At 38.6% G+C, this 12897-nt stretch overlaps 1 pseudogene; it reads right to left on the bottom strand.

Annotated features, from left to right (window-relative positions):
- Positions 1-8383: 8383 nt before the first annotated feature.
- On the bottom strand, positions 8384-12660 carry LOC110222711 (casein kinase II subunit beta-like; annotated as a pseudogene).
- Between the last annotated feature and the right edge of the window lie 237 nt (positions 12661-12897).

The raw sequence follows: 12897 nt of genomic DNA, 5'->3' as shown, positions 1-12897 counted from the left end.
ATAATAGCATTTTTATCATAAGCTGATGATTGGGAAGCAATAACTTATTTTCACTGGGACCAAAATTAGAATTCTAAATTGGTCAAACTAACAGTATGGGTGTGCCTCAATTGATAAGAATAATAATGATAGCAAACATTTCTATATAACCTACCTTGTACTAGGCACTGTACTAAGTGCTTTACAAAAATTATCTCATTTGATCCTCACAACAACCCTGAGAAGTGGGTGCTATTATATCCCTATTCTGAGTTGAGGAGACTGAGGCTAACTGACTTTCCCAAGGTCACACAGCTAGTAAATGTCTGAAGCCAGATTTAAATGCAGCTCTTACTGACTTCAGGCCCAGTGCTCTCTGCACTGTGGTGCCACCTGGCTGTCTCTCAATTTGAGGGAAATGCAATATTCAAATATTCAATCTTGGGAAAATGTGTTATTCTTTTTAGAAAAGGATTTTTCACTTCATGAAAAGGTTCAGCAAAGGACCCTTTAAATACCAAGTAAGTGATAACCTTCTTGATTTGAATACAAATCGATTTATACTAATTTTCAGAAACACACATAAAAGACCCAGCAATTTGGTGGGGAGACAAGAGACCTGGTTTTTAGCTCCTTCTTGGTCACTAACTAGCTGTGTGATCGTGCAGCAAAATCCTAAACCAGCAATAATAACATTACTGATAATTGACATTTATATATCATGTTGAAGTTTATAATTAAATCTCTCTGGGCCCCAGTTTCCTCACCTGCAAAATTAAGAAACCTAGACTAGATAATCCTTATGGTCTTTTCTATTTTTAAGATTATATTATTTTGTAATTCTGTGGCTTCCTTAGGTTACTCCTTGTGCTTGGTTAGGGGTTCTAGAGGAATACAAAATCGTTACATCTCCTTTGAGAAAGTACCAGTCTTGAAGGGTATTGTTATATACCTATATATTGTGGATGTATAGGATATAAATCTAGGAGGTTTTTAAGGGTTTCTATAGCAGAAGAGCTTTAATGGTGATTTTGCCATGCTGAGAGCAAGAGGGGACTCATTAAATGTTGGTTGATGATTGTGGCGTGATGTGATATCCATAACTTATGTTGGAAAATCTGATAGTGCCAGATCATTAGGCAAAGTTTCCATTGCCTCTCTCTCTCTTTCTCTCCACCCAGAAAAAAGTACAGTCACTATACAAAATTTACAGAAAATCCAGACTGTGGAATATTGTACTTTCTACTTTGTCAAGGAAGAAAAAGGATCCAGAGAAATGAGAGATAACTTTATGGACCATGAGGAAAATATCAGCTACCTGTAAGCACACGGTCACTGAAAGTTAGAATCAGAAGGTATCTTTGAGACTAATGTTCTAGAATCAGAAATTCAGAGGTGGAAAGGACGTTGGAGGCCATCCACTATTATTAGTTCCCCCCCAAACCCTCCATGACATTACTAGCTTTTGCTTGAAGCACTCAAGGAATGGAGAACCCATAATCTATCCCATCCACCAGGCATCAGGAAGTCCATTCCACTTTTGGATATTGTTTTTCTTAATCAAGCTTAAATTTGTCTTTTTACAACTTCTGTGGTGCTCTCAGTTCTGTTCTCTCGCACCAAAAAGAACAAATCTAATCCATCTTCCATATGATGAACCTTAAATTACTGAGAGTAGCTATTAATCGCTTATTCAATAAGCATGTATTAAGCAACTACTGAATGCCAGGCACTAGACTAAGCATTAAGGATACAAAAAAAGTGGGAAAGACAGTACGTGCTGTCAAGGAGCTCACAGTCTAAAGTGGGAGATTGCATAAAAGCCACTGTACAAAAAAGAGATCTGCAGGATACATTGGAGATGATCAACAGAGAGACAGGCACTAGGGTTAGAAATGATTAGGTAGAAGATAAAGAATCTTTCTTGTAGATTAAGATTAAGAATGATTCTTATAGAAGCTGGGGTTTGAGTTGGAACCTGAAAGAAGCCAGGGAAGCCAGAAGGTGGTTGTGAGGAGGGAGAGAATTCTAGGTAGTAGAGGGCAGGATGTTGTTCAAGGAACAGCAAGGAGGCCAATGTCACTGATTGCCAAGTATGTGGGGGTAAGATGTGAGAAGATGGAGAGGTAGGAAAAGCAGGTTATTGGAAGGCTTTGAATGCCAAACAGAGAAGATTTTACGTGACTCTTTTTCCCAGTCCTATTTGCTTTTTCCTCCAGGCTAAACAATCCCAAGTCCTTCAGTGACTCAAGTGACAAGATCTTGATGCCATTTTCTCTCTTCATTGTTTTCTTCTGGATGCTTTTCAGCTTATCTTTCACAAAATGTGGTGACCAGAACTATAGATAAGGCTTAAGATGTAGTCTTACCAGGAGACTCAATTCTTCAGCTACTTCATTTGCAAATTTTTAAACATTTATTTTATTTTTAATTTATGAAATAAAACAATCATTTCCATAATATAGTATAATTTAAAAAAAAGATGATCGCACATGAAACTTTAAATCTACTATGTATAACTTGCTATTCCTTTTAAATATGCAAAAAGTTATGTCAATTTCTTTTTTTTTCCTTTTTCCTTCCCCCCCCACCACCATTAGACACAAATAGGCATAGATATGTAAAATTATTCTATACATATTTCTATTTATCAGTTCTTTCTCTGGATGCAAATACTGACTTTCTTCATATGTCCTTTATAGTTAATTTGGGTACTTATGATAGTCAAAATAATTTGCTCAAAGTTATTCTTAAAACAATATTGTTTGCATACATTTCTCCTTTCTTAATACCTGGCAAAATCACCAAGGCCAATTCTCCCCTTCCAAACTGGCCTCCTTCCCAACTCCCCCAACTTACTTATACCAGGGCAGGAAATAAGGCTTTATAATGTGCGATTACATTTTAGGGAAGATTGGAAGGGCCTCCCCCAACTTCTGAATTCCACTATTCAGATAATCTTTTTATCTTAAAGCTTTGATCCCAGGTAAAATACAAATCTCCTTTATGGGAAGAACACTTTAAACCATCAATCATTTACACCATAGTGTGAAAAGAGTAAATTTTGAAAGAGAATGAGAACTGTGGCCAAAGTTTAACTGCTTCACAGTGTTGCCTGGGTCTTACCCAGATTCCCACAGAAAATCCACAGCTCTTATTCTTTATCTGATTCAGTTATTTTCCTTTCCTCTTTATTTCATCCTTTAATTTGCTTCCCTGTCCTGCTCAAGATTTCCTGGCCCTTCAAACTCTGTTCTAGCAATTCCCCAAGGAGGGTAGACACCATACTTGAGAAGGCTTGGTAGGGAATACTCAAGTTTTGGATTGCCCTGTGCACTCAGATATTTTGTTTCATGTCCAAGGTTAAGATAGTTTTTTCTTTTGCTTGTTATGCCAAAAAAATGTGTTTTAATAATGACTTTTGACTAGAAAAAGTAATGAAGCACCTTCTGCCTTCTACTAGGAACATGGAGAGAGCGCACATTGCAAAGGAAAGGGGGAAAGATATATTTTCAGGCAGTCAGAAGAAACCTTAACCTCTTTCCAGCTTACGCGGTATGACAGGAATGTCCTACCAAGGAATGAGTAAGCAAAATGCCCATCTTATAAAAGGAGTGGGAGAGAGAGCAAAAATTCAAGGCTTTAAGAAGTTCATTCTCTAGGCAAATTACTATAAGTTAGCAGTGATCTCACTTTTAGCCCCCAAACTTGGCAAAAATCAGAATATTGACAAAGTGATGAAAAACAAAGGATCATATTTTGTTTTTGTATTCATTAATGTTAATATTGAATTTATTTCTTAGCATCTTCTGCCTCTTTTTCTGAGAAAGGAGATGGGTCAGTTATGGATCAGAAGTGAGGGATAACAGGTGGGCAGCCCAAGTGCAGTACTGGTGTCCATAGTTATTAATAATAGTTATTAATAGTGAGCACTTATGTAGTATTTCAAGGCTCTCAGAGCACTTTACATGTTTTATCTCCTTTGATTCTCACAAAAATCCTGGGAATTTGCTACTGTTATCATCTCCATTTTACAGATGAGGAAAATTAGGTAGATCTTTAAGGGGCTGGGAGGTGGGGTGGTAGAGAAAGACATGGACAACAACCACCCAGGAATGAGAAGGTTTAGGTGGGTTGTGATCTGCACTGGTGCAGGTTTCTATTCATATCAGTAAGATTAAGAGTTAAAAAAAATTATTAAGGGTTCATCCAAATATTGAATGCTAATAATGATATCCTCCTTAATGCTAGTGCCTTCCCTCTTTTGGTTATCTCCAATTTATCTATTATATGTCTGACCTCATTGTTGTATGCCTGTGAAAGCTGGACAGTCTACTAGCACCATGCCAGGAAGCCAACTTGCTCCCATTTGAATTGTCTTAGGAAGATTCTGAAGATCACCTGGCAGTAGAAGATACTGGACACTGAGGTCCTTTCTTAAACTGAACTGCCAAGCATTCAAACTCTGCTATAGACAGCAAAACTCCAATGGGCTGGCCGTGTTCTTACCTAGTCTAAATCACTGAATGGGCATTGCCTAGACAAATTGAAACCTGGGAAGGACCTTAGCTTAAAAAGACCGAAGACTCCCACTGCATCTGGGGACATCTCCAGTCATCTTAACGTATATCTTGCCAGTGGATCCAGATGGCTCTGGAGGAGAGAGTGAGGCTGGTGACTTTGCACAGCCCTGCCTCACTTAAATCCAATTCACTTGCATATCATGGCATCACCTACCTGATACCATGGTCCTCTTCCAAAACGAAGGACAAACAACAACAACAGCTATCCTTAAAGGGATATGGAGTATCTAGGCTCTTTGCCATTGGCTTCAACCCCACTGGTAGTGTTCCTTTAATTGTAGTAAGCTCTTCTGCATCCCAATGTCACTAACCATTAATAGTCAGATGAGTTTTTACCCAGAAATGTCTACTTCAAAAGGTATAATCACAAATATACAAACTTACTCCCCTAACACTTGGGAAGTATAAATTTTCTCCTTTTGTACTCCCTGCACTTCTGAGGAGAAGAAGGGGATGAGGTTCATTATTTAGCTCAGTTCCCATACAGCACAGTCCCAGGTCCAAATCCAATCCCCTCCTCAGGTCCTGAAGTCAGTTTAAATCCTATAATAACTGTACCAGGAAAACAAATCAGTGAGGAGACTAATGATAAGTCTTGTTGTTTATCCTTTGTTCTTGAAGAGGACCATGACATCAGGGAGAAGATGCAAGTCATTGCAAGTGAATTGGATTTAAGTGAGGCAAGGTTGTGCAAAGTCACCAGCCTCACTCTCTCCTCCAGAGCCATCTGGCTTCACTGGCAAGATATACAACAGGATGACTGGTGATGGGCCCAGATGCAATGGGACTCCTTGGTCTTTTTAAGCTAAGGTCTTTCCCAGGTCTCAGTTTGTCTAGGCAACACCCTTTCAATGATTAAAGCTTAATAAGAAATGAGGCTGAGAATAGCCTCTTCACCTAGTCAAAAAAAAAAAATCGATCTGGGAGGGGAAGACTCTCAGAGTTACTGGCCAAAACAGAAATAATTGCTATTTACATTCATTCTGAGCCAATCAGGGGCAAAAAATGATCAAGTAGGGCTTGGCCTGGGACCTAAGGGTAGCAGAGAAGCCAGAGAATAGAGTGAAAAGTAGTCTAGCTGGCCTTCAGACAGTAGTAGAGGCTAGGGTAGTCACTGTGTTACACTAATAAAGTAAAAATGCAGTTTGGGTATGGCCAGCACATTTCAATTCTTTCTTTGTGTTAATCTTGAGCTCCGTTTCTATGGTTGATAAAACTTGTTTCTTTCTGACACTTAGTTTAGTTGTTTTTGTATTTCTAATTATGGAGAAGAATAGCTGACATTTACTTGGGCTTTCAATGACTAACAATAACTCATATTTATATAACTATTTAAAGTTTGCAAAGGATTTTACATATGTGCTCTCAGATTCAGTCCTCACAACAACCCTTTAAGGTAGCTGCTATGTTTATCTCAGTTGACAGAGGAGACTCAGAAAGATTAGATGATTTGTCCAGGATAACAAAGCTAGTAAGTGTCAGAGGTAAAAGTCGAACACTGGCCCCTGTAACTCCAGTACTTTCATACCTGTGATCATCTGGTGAGGTTGGTAATACAAGTATCACTATCTCTATTTTACAGATGGGGAAATAGAGGGACAGTGTGGTCAAATGAATGGTCCAAGGTCATACATCTAATAAATGACAGAGACAGGATTCTTCATTCATTTGACAAACATTTGTGATATAGATCTTATGTGCCAGGCACTGTTAGATACTAGGAATACAAAAGCAAAAATGAAAGTCCCTGCCCTTACATAGCTTACATTCTCCTGAGGAGAAATAACACATACACAGGAAAGTAAATATAAAACGCATACACAATAGATACAAGGCATATGGGAGGAAGGGAGGAAGAGATGAAGTCATTACCGATAGAGGTGAATCCAGATAGACTTCCTGTAAAAGGTGGCTCTTGAAATGAGCTGTGAAGGAATCTGTTGTTGTTGTGGAATCTAGGAATTCTAAGAAGACATGATAAGAATATGTGTGATAATTATAAATTTTAAAATATGTTATTTGATGTTGTAGTTATAAGGGACAGGACTCCAATATGTAGTCACTTAGGTGAGGTGTTCCTAATGACCATAAACATATAAGCAGTGACAGCCTGTACTTTTCCACTGTCCTGATTCATTCTACCCACATGTCAAATATACGAACAATCATCTCTCCTTGTTGGACAAGGCTTCCAGTCAACTGCAGCAACTGAGCACCAACATCCATTTTGGGGATTCCTAATTATAAATATCAATTTTTAGTTCTGATTAGAAAACTACCGCTGGTGTTGATATGTGACCCCTGAGAATTTCCCTGTCACATCTGTGTCTGCTTAGGAATAGTCCCTTCCAAATCTGGCATCAATTACCTGTTCTCAACCAAGCCCATCTTTAAGACCCTACTGCTGAGCTCCCATAGAGCAGGGCAAGGAAGTGACATGGTCACAACTGTGCTCTAAAATCAGAGATCAGGGGGCAGCTAGGTGGCACAGTGGATAGAGCACTGGCCCTGGAGTCAGGAAGACCTGAGTTCAAGTCTGACTTCAGACCCTTGACACTTATTAGCTGTGTCACCCTGGACAAGTCACTTAACCCTTATTATCTCATAAGAAAATGAAATCAAATCAAATCAGAAATCATAGATTATGGAGCTAGAAGAGACCATCTAGTCCAACCAACTTATTTTGAGTTGAAATGAGGAAACACAGAGGGAAGTTGAAGGACTTGCTGAAGGTCACATAAATATTAAGTGACAGAGTTGGGATTTAAACTCAGGTCTTCTGACTCCAAACCTAGCACTCTTTCCCTATAATATCAATTTGACAGAGAACAGTGATTGGAGTCAGGTGGACCATAATAATAGTAGTTAGCATTTGTATAGTGGCATGTGCTTTACAACATCTCATTTGGTTTACACAGTCACCCTGGGAGATAGGAGCCATTATTATCCCCAGTAACAGTTGAGGAAATTGAGGCAACCAGACATTAAGTAACATGTACAAGGTCCAGTAAGTAGTAAATGTCTGAGACTGGATTTAAACACAGGTCTTCCTGACTCCAAGTCCAGCCCTTTAGCCACTCTACCACCTAGTTGCCTTAATTAGGAAGCTATTGCAGTAGTCCAAGTGACAGATGATAAGGGCATGAACTACAATGGAACCTTGGATATGGAGAAGAACAAATGCAAGAGATGCTATGGAGGAAGGATTGTCAAGATTTGTCAACTGATTGATCATAGAGGAAGTGTGAGGGAAAATGAATCTAAGGTTACAAATCTGGGTGAGAGGAAGAATCTCTGTGAGCGCAAGAGAAATAGGGCAATTAAGAAGGGATAGAGTATGAAGGGAAAGGAAATGAGTTCTGTTTTGGAGATGTGGAATATATAGTTGGTGATGTGGGACTGGAGCTCAAGAAACTAGGGTTTGATTATGTATATATCTATCCATCGATCTTTTTATCTATCTCCATACATATCTATATATCTATATCTATCTGAGAATTTATCTATGTACAAAAAATAGTTGAACACAGGTCTTCTGACTCCAATTTGAGCATTCTAGTTGCACTCTCAGTGCTTATTCTAGCTTGCTTCAGGGAAGACTGGAACCCATGGAAAGAAATAATTGCCTATCAAAATATGAAAGGTAATAGTCATTCATTTTTTTTTGCTCTTTCCCCCAGTTTATTTCACACTCCCACCATACCACCAAAATAATAATTTATTGTAATTCAAATAAAAAAAATTAGAGAATCTGCAAAGGAATTTTGGCAGTACCATGGGTACCATAGCCTAAAATAATGGGAAAGGGGATAGGAAATAGGTCAGCAGATGGCCTTGACGATATTGGCTACCTGAAGGGGCAGTTGATAGGTTGTAGGGTGGATCTTAAAGCCATAGAACCTGGGCCCAAATTGGTTGGCAGGCTGCTTGGGCTTACACTCAAGATTCATCATGAAGAGCATATGGGTAAAGCCAGTGCCAAAGTAAGGATCATCTGCATGGTGGTGGCTGGACGATTTTGGTGTGTAAACATTCATGCACTTGGGGCAGAACAGCTTTACCTTGGCATCACTTGACATGTATGACAGTCCAATGGACAACATGGGCTGGTTTCCACAATATACCTAGGGACAATAGCCAAAGTCTCCCTGCTGGTATTTTTTTTTAACATCTGGGCAATACCATGGTTAGTGAAGATGTATCAGGCGTGAATCAGCCTATAGAACGTACCAACTGACTGCTCACTTAGATCACTGTGGTTGGGGTCATCATCCAACAATTCATCAGGGTCTGAGTGGAGGATCACATCTAGTACCTGTCTACAGTGGGACACCTGCTCATTGAGTGCTGTGAGGCTGAATTCTCCTAGATATAGTCCTCATTCACCTCAAGAATCCACTGCCTAAAGCCCACAGAATTATTACATTCAAGACTACTTCCTTTGAGCTACTCATCTTTATATCAGCTGTCAGTCCAGGTCTGGGGAGCAAGAGAAGAAGGTTACTCAGAGAGTGCAGCAGTGTCAGCGACTAAAATCCTACAACTAAGGTCTAGGACCCAATCAGGCCCTGTCATGGTGAACAACAGCAATGTTCATTTTTTCTTTTTTTTTTTAAGTAATGTCCATTTTTTAATCCCTTTGTTATAGAATTTTTGCAAAGCCAGATACAGTATGGGCTTCTGTGCGTGTATTCTAAGGGACAGTAGAAACTAAAATCAGTTTTATTCTCCTGTGGGTACATTAAAAAATTCAGAATTAGAACCAGAGAATAATAGAGTCCTTAAAAAATACAGAACTAGTAGCGAAGAGTTGTTAGGGAAAGAAAAAAGGGTGGTGGGATTTTTTTTTTGCTCTTAATCATGTTATTAAAACCATGCCAAACCAGAAACAATTGAAAATAGCTAACATTGTGATAGGGGAGGTCAATGTGGGTTGGAGAAAATGATGTAGACTGTTTAGACCCCAAAGTAGAATTACTGAATGAAGTAGAATTTGGTTAGGTAGGAAGAAAAGGAGAATGCATGAGGGTAGGGAGCCAGAGGAAAAGTGCCTAAATAGTACAGAAGACAGTAGGGCTAAATATAGTTAGTGTATAGAATAGTAAGGCATCTGCTTGGCAAACATGGAGTATTCAGAATGGGAGTTCTGATTAGGGGGAAAAGGCATCAATAACTTTTTTTAAAAGAAAAGTTTCTCCTATCCAAGGACAAGCTGTTCTGGATTTCTCTCTCATGTATACCCCACCAGGGTTATGACCGATTTGAGAATACCAACTCTAACTGGGTTATGACCTGGGCCCCTTTAAACCTCTCCTGTGGATGAATCTGGATGAAGCTTTACAAAAGGCATGAAGGGAATCCCAGGGCTTGGCTTCCAACTCATATTAAATATTGCTGTAATACCATCAGGTCACAGAGCAGAATTTATGTACAGTACATCCTTAAGAAGATCTAACCCTTCCCCAGCAGAGTCATGACAACACCCAAGCCAAACAGTTTTGTTTGGTTTTGTTTTGTTTTGTTTTGTCCTCTCCTGAGCTCTACCAAGGAGATCTCAGAGCGTTCCGAATTTTCTATGTTTGGATTTTGGCACCTCCTACACCATTCCTTTTGAGGATGTAAATGTCTACTCAGGCTCTTATTAGATCTCATTGCTGCCTGAAGGACTGGCTCACCTGTCCTAACCTAGCATTCAAGTATGATCCAAATCAGTGGGAGGAAAGAGGTTTTTTATTTTTTTCCTCCAGCACCTGGTTTGACACCCAGAACCTCAGGGGCCTCCACCATAGCATAATCTTCGTCTAAAAGAATCAGATCATTGTCTGTCCTTTAGGTCTCCGAGCCAGGGAGAGATGGAGCCAGCTGGCAAGTTGCAAAAGTTGTGTGGAATGCAGAATTCCAAGCAGTTACTTGCTTTGGTTCTCAGCTTTGACCTGAAAGTGAAGAACAATATGAAGGCTCTCCTTACTAGTACCCTAGACAATAAACATTCAACCGACACATCAAAGCTGTGAACCCTACAACCATCACACAATGTTTTAATACTGTGTCAGCTTTAAAAGTAAACTTATTGTGGGGAGCAGCACACAAATTGCCCAGTTCCCCTGGCTGAGTAGGGTGCTATATTTCAGACTCAGCAAAGGCATATCGCCATCATCCCTATCCCAAGACCTTAGTAGGCATTACATGCTATATTTAATATTTAAACTCATCACCTTAGAGCCTTGTTCAGTATACTATCTAGAGTTCCTCATAAATTACATTTTACAAATTTGTGGGTGGGGGCTGAGGGCAAGGGGAGCAGGGCAAGCTTAATATAATTAGCAAGAAACCCCTATTTTGGCCCATGTGCTCTCTGGAATTCCACTTAATAGCTCATCTTTGAATCCTCTCTTAGAAAAGGAATTTATATTACATAATCATGAAAAACAAACCCAACATGAGTGAACATGTTATAATACTTCATGATCTAGGTGATTAATCCAGTACACAGTTTTATGGACCTAGGTGAAAACACGGACAAATAAAATCTGCCTCCTTGAGCATGAAGTCATGTTAGCATCCACTTAGTGGACATGAAAATGGATCATTTACAATTTCCTACTTAGTTCTAAGGTATTTGGGAATTTGATACTGATTAAAAGGCTTGCTTACTTGGTAAGGCAATTTAGTTAGAAAGTTTTTCTAGGTTGGAAGTTAACTATGATTGATAAGAAGGATCTACCCAGACTTGTTGATGTGTTGGTCAGTTTCTTCTCAGCTACTGCCCAGCTCCTCCTTTCTTTTTTTGTTCTTTACTACAAGAGATGGCTCCTTGTGGAGGGGAGAGGGGAAGGATACATTTGGAAGAAAAAAAATGATGTGAAAAACAGGATATCAATATAATTTTAAAAGGGGGCAGTGTCTGCTCAGAAGTATTGACAAATCTTTTAAACAATGTCTCAACTCAAGGATTCTTGTCAAAATTGACTATTAGGATGATAATAAGTTTATTCATTTGAAATTTGTTTGAAATTCTTCCAACTCATGTAGATTAAAACCTATGAGGCTCAGGAAAAGACTAATCCAATGTGACTAATTGAATATATCCTAAGGCTCTTGGCTCAGACGTCCCCAAGGAATCCATTCACCGGGTTGCTATATTGGATGTGTGGCAGGACACAAAAGAGAGAATAATAATTTCATTCTATACCAGGCACACACATCAGGCTTCTCTGCCTCCAGCAGGCAGAGATTTAACCCACATTTCTACCATCCTTTCTTTAATACTAAAGTGGGAAAAAAACCAAAAAACAAAACACAAATACCTTGGCTAATCAGTAACATAGCATAATGAAAAGTCTTGGAATCAGATGACCTGAATCAGATCACTTAAATCTTTCTGTTCCTCAGTTTCTTCATCTCTAAAACTGGGATAATAATACTTGCCCCATTTACATCACTAAGTTGTTGTGAGGAAAGTACACGCATTGTAAATCTTAAAGTGCTATGAATAATATGGATTTCTTGCTGGAAGGATTCTCAAAGATCATTTGGTCCAACCTCCTAATTTTATTTTTTAAAATAAACTTTTGATACCTTTTCTTTTTTACAACAATAATTTCTGGATGTACCAATTTCTTATCCATTGAACCTACCTTTCTAACAAAGAAAAGCAATGAAGCTAAACAAACCACGTAGCTTGTGTCTGAAGGCATATGCAATATTCCCCACCTGTAGGCCCTTACTTCTCTCCCAGAAGAAGAGTTCAGTAATCTGTTCTCTTCAGCCCAGTTGGGTCATTATAATTATTGAGAGATCACCTTGCTTTTATTGTTCTTCTCATTTAATTATCATAGTCATTGGGTATGTTGTTCCTTTAGTTCTACTTTTTTTGTTCCACTCTATCACTTTATATAAGTTTTCCCATGTTTCTCTGAATTCTTCATATTTACTGTTCTTTATGGATAAAGAATAGTAATATTTCATTATATCCACATATCACAATTTTAAGCCATTTCCAAAAAATAGATGTTCAAGTTTTTGCTACCAAAGAAAGTGATTCTGTTGAAGTATTGAGTCCTCTTTATGTTTCTTACCTCCTTGTATTATATGCCATAGTTAGATCACTGGGACAAAAGGTATGAATATTTGATGAGGAAATTGGGGCCCTGAAAAGTTAATTTCCTTGCCCAAGATTCTCTTGTAATAAATAACAGTCAGGATTTGAATCCCATACCTCTAACTCTAAATAAAGTATTCTTTTCATAGCACCATTTGCTTCCTACTAATCATCCTTCCTCATGTTACAACATGCTATGATTTTTAACATTATGCATTGTTAGTAATATTTAAT

The sequence above is a fragment of the Phascolarctos cinereus genome, unplaced genomic scaffold, assembly GCF_003287225.1.
Source record: "Phascolarctos cinereus isolate Bilbo 61053 unplaced genomic scaffold, phaCin_HiC Scaffold_5;HRSCAF=322, whole genome shotgun sequence".
In the NCBI taxonomy this organism is placed as follows: domain Eukaryota; kingdom Metazoa; phylum Chordata; class Mammalia; order Diprotodontia; family Phascolarctidae; genus Phascolarctos; species Phascolarctos cinereus.
The sequence above is the reverse complement of the archived record's forward strand: the minus strand, read 5'-3'. Positions and strand labels throughout refer to the sequence as shown.